The sequence below is a fragment of the Physeter macrocephalus genome, chromosome 8 (assembly GCF_002837175.3).
Source record: "Physeter macrocephalus isolate SW-GA chromosome 8, ASM283717v5, whole genome shotgun sequence".
In the NCBI taxonomy this organism is placed as follows: domain Eukaryota; kingdom Metazoa; phylum Chordata; class Mammalia; order Artiodactyla; family Physeteridae; genus Physeter; species Physeter macrocephalus.
Genome location: NC_041221.1, coordinates 23066074 through 23071024, shown reverse-complemented (window position 1 = coordinate 23071024; position 4951 = coordinate 23066074).

The window sequence follows — 4951 nt, the reverse complement described above, 5'->3', positions numbered from 1 at the left end:
TATTCTTATTATTCACCTCACCCAGAAACAGACGAAAGTGAGGCCTCGATATCTCAGAAAAATTATTGCAACTTATTGCATAAGTTAGTTGCCTTCACTCTTATGAGTCTCCCTAAGCCTTAAGATGTAGACATTTGTTACTCATGGACTTTATAATGAGAGAGGAGCATTGAAACAATTGAGGTAAAACTGCACCCTGGTTGTCATATCTGATGCTTTTAATCATCCTTCACTCCTTGTCAATGTCCATTTCTCATGGTCGCTTCTGTTTCAAACACCCCAAGGGATCCTGGCAGATATTTCTCTCTGGTGGACTCTCTGGGCTGAGGTCCTCACTCATCATCATCATCGCTGGACGAAACTCAGTGCAGAGAGCTTCCTGCACCCAAGTGCAATATGGGGGCCAGGCTGGAGCCTGGCCTTTATGTTGCCTGCCCAGTTCCCCCTGTGAGGTCCACACCCTCACACAGGGTAATAGCAAATGCACCACAACAGAACTGAACATCAAACTGGGGTTTCACAGGACTGAATTACTATGGGAGATGCCATCAGCAGTGACCTCCATGGAGAAAGTAGATGTTTAAAAATTCTGAACAGTGCACAGCATTTTGATTTTAAAGCATCATCTCTCTTTGCCAGTGTTGATTCTGAAACCCTGCACTGGCGTCTGGCTCTCCCTTAAGGGGGCTGACATCTCCAGGTTGGTGCTCTGTACACACCTGAGTGCCAGGAGACCGCTGCATACAGGATGGATCCCTCCACAGGGATGGTCATTAGGTGCGCTCCATGGCGCCTAGAACACTTTTCACTTTAATGACCGTGGAACAAAGGCAGAACATTTCTTTTCAGCTTAGAGTTCACCTCGTAAAGTTTCTCTTGATAATTCCTCAACTGATTTTACTCAGCTCCTGTTGTAGTTCTGTGAACTAGGACTGTAATCGGGGTTTATAGTATGAGTCAACATTTACATTTTTTAAATCACAGGCAGGAAAACAGGGTAGACTTGGCTACCAAATAAATCTAAGTAGATATAACAGAAGTAGTTCCTAAATTCACTATACCTTACCCCTCTATGGTTAGTACTTAGCATACCTTGGAGGAGAGTCATTATATATTTGCTATAGGCAGACTCTTATATTATTGTAAAGTAACATTTAACTTGGGTTTCTCGAGAGTTGCTCTTCTCACCCCACATCTTTGTGTTTAACATGGGTAATATGGGGGAGCATCTGGTGGCAATGATATAGGTGTAGCTCTCATAATTCACACGAGCCAAGGTAATATCTGTGTCTTCGTGTGTTTTGGGGACATATCTGTTCCACAGAACTTTCTTTTTCCTTATCCATGAGTACTAGTTTATCAGCTCCAGATTAGTAAAACACCTATAAATTGTAACCTGACATGAGGTGTTTCACAAGCCGTCTGTTACTAGTTAGAGTGGCTTCATAGTATCCCTTTGTTTATTCTATATCAAAGTTGATGGAGTGCTACCCTTAGAACCTGACCCTCCGTCACTTGCATTCTAATAACTCTTTCATGAGGAGATAATAAAGGGTTGGTATGGAAGCTAGCATGTGCCCTGATGGTGTCAGAGAGTAGAAAGGGCTGGAGTTTAATTGAATAAAGTCTTCTCCGAACGTCCATTATGCTCCAGGAGTTGTGTTCTGTGCCAGGGAGACAGAGATGGAGGACTCCTGTGCTCTAGGAGTTCACTGCTCAGAAGAACAGATAGACAAAACAATGGAGACACAGTGTGGTAATCATTAGGACAGTGGTTGAACAGGGTCTCATATAGAAGAACCCCCAGCCCTCTACAGTGAGGGTCAGCTAGGTGTCTTGGAGGAAGTGACACCTGAACTTGAGGTTGGGAAACAACAGGAATAAGCCAAGCCTACCAAACAAAAAGTAATAAGCCAAATTGGGCTGGAGAGAGAGGAACAGACACAGTGCATAAGGACCAAATAGCATTTTAGCAACAGCCTGGGAAGCAAAAAGAAGCTTAAAACATTTATAATTTGCACATCTGGGGTAAGAGGTGCTTTTCCTCTTTTTAAAAATATTTTATTTATTAATTTATTTGTTTTTTATTTTTGGCTGCATCAGGTCTTAGTTGCAGCACGTGGGATGTTTAGTTTAGGTGCAGGGGCTCTGTAGTTTGTGGCAGGCGGGCTCAGTAGTTGTGGCACACAGGCTTAGTTGCCCCGTGGCCTGTGAGATCTTAGTGCCCTGACCAGGGAGAAAACCTGCGTCCCCTGCATTGGAAGGTGGAGTCTTTACCACTGGACCACCGGGGAAGTCCCTACATTTTCTTTTCTAAAATTAATTTTTATTGGAGTACAGTTGCTTTGCAATGTTGTGTTAGTTTCTGCTGTACGGCAAAGTGAATCAGTTACACGTATACATAAATCCACTCTTGTTTAGATTCTATTCCCATGTAGGTCATTGCGGAGTATTGAGTAGAGTTCCTCGTGCTATGCAGTAGGTTCTTATTAGTTATCAATTTTATATATAGTAGTGTGTATATGTCAGTCTCTATCTCCCAATTTATCCCTCCCACCCCTTGGTAACCATACGTTTGTTCTCTACATCTGTGACAAGAGATATATTTTTATTTGACCCCAAGCTTATCTCAGTAATCCAAAATCAGGAAGGCCAGCCCTATATGTGTTCACTCCTTTCCTCCAGACCCGTGCTTCCAGGTACCCAAGAGATAAAATTTTATTTTCTTGGGGGCAAAAGGAAATTTTTGACTTTTAAAGGGCAATTCTCATGCCCTTTAAATTCTCAATCTCTCAATCCTCATCATGTAAATATTTACCCATTTTATTTAGAATACTCTTGGTAAGCGCCTAGAATGAGGGCGAGACCACCCAATTCTAACTGTTTCCTTGGTGTAATTGTCTTTGTGTGCGTCCTGGTGTTTGAGGGATTTTTTAAAAGCCTTTCTCATATGAAGAGTTCAAAGACCTGTTGAACCCAACAGGTGACAACAAAATCTTTGTCTTGTGACATTTACAGAGTTGTCAGAACTTGGTGTGCTGCAGAAGATAAATGACTTAGATGGTCTTTCTTTATCCAGGCGGATTTAGAAGATGTTTGTAGACAAATGCGCATCTCTTCACAATGTGGAACAGTTGATAGTAAGTAATTCTTCCTCTTTTTTATCATAGGTAGAAAACTAGAAATAAAAAATGAATCGTAAGAGAGAAAAATAAGCAAATATATCTCATCACAATGTACATGCTGTCACCCTGGTTTTCCCTGGTGGTTTTCAAATAAATTCTCCACTTGGATTCTGGAAGAAGAGTCTGCAGAGACGTCTCAGTGGTCTAGCTTAAAGGGCATTGATCCAGCACTTAGTTCCATTTTTGATTCCAGCCGGTCCAGCTGCTAACTCACTGAGGGTACTCAGTACAAAACAGTTTCCTCCTTACCTCAGAAAATGAGGAATTTGGATTAGATAGTATATCTAGGATTCTTTCTGTCCTAAAATTTTGTGCATCTAAGCCAGTGTTTTTTGTGCTTGTGTTTTTTGACTGCTTTTGTTTTTCCTCTAAATTTTCCCCTTTCAGATGAATGTCAGGAGGTATAATTACCATGGGAAAAATCCAGTTTACTGGCCCTAACGACGTGCTCACTCTCCTTCTAAGCAGTTAAATATATCAACTCATTTAATTCTCCTGGTAACACAAGAAGGTGGATACTACTTATCATCCCCATCTTAGAGAGGACAAAACTTATCATCCCCATCTTAGAGAGGACAAAGCTAAGGCCAGGGGAGGCTCAGTAATTGCCCAAGGTCACATCCAGAGGTGACGAACAGAGATTTCAACCCTGGCGTATTTCCAGATAGAGCCTGCATGGGGATCCTCTGCTTCTGAAGCACTGGGAGGGGACCGCAGGGAGGAAAGTGGTCGGGCTGACATACGTTCGGAGGGTCTTTGGTTATATCAGCACCCCCCGCAGCTTTGGACGTCAGACGTTTCTCCCATATTTGCCAGGGTCCCCGGGGGCCACGGGTGTGGGCAAGAGACTGGCTCTTGCCTGGCTTTACTAGCCAGGGAAGGAAGGGTTTGTGCCATCCGGAGTACCTCCAGCTGAATGTGCATAAAAAGCGCGTGCAGGCCAAAGTATGAGGAATAGGCCAAGAGATAAAGGTCTTTCATAACATAACCAAATCTTTTAACGGATTCCCTTAATCCAGAGGAGCCTGAGGTATTCTTCCCCCAAAGTACTAGGTGGGAACTAAACCCTCATCATATGCCTAACGGGACTCTTCCTAGTTGTTGCCTTTATCAAAGTTTGCCTTCAGGGGCTGTGTCACATGGTCCTAGTCACCTAAACTTCTCCACATCCCAGGTGGCAAGTGTCACGCATCCCAATTAGTATTGTTGATGTTGAAGCAGCACAGAAATAAATAAATTATATTTATTTTTTTACTTAGTTTTTTAAAATTAATTTTTATTGGAGTACAGTTGCTTTGCAATGTTGTGTTAGTTTCTTTTGGTACAGCAAAGTGAATCAGTCATACATATACATATATCCACTCTTTTACAGGTTTCCTTCCCATTCAGGTCAGTTTTATGAATTTTAACTTACAGTATTTTCCTGCTGCCTGAACGCCTCCACCAACAGACTGCGAATACCCCTCCCAGGGGACCAGCTTCCCCTCTTGCCCTCCCCTGACTGGGACCTAGTGACATTCTCATGCACCAATGAGACCCCCTCGTGCCCTTTGCTCGTGTACTTCACCCTGACCCCATTAAAGGCACTGGCCCAGGGTCCTCACTCGGGGCCCCCTCCCCTGCTGGGTGGAGTCATCTCCCTTCGTCCTCCCTCCATGTGGCCCCCTCATGATGTACGGTAGCTCTGTCTCTCTAGGACCTGTAGTGAGATACACTTTGTTTTCCTGCATCTCTCCTGTGTGTCTTCTGCTCGTCATACCTGAATG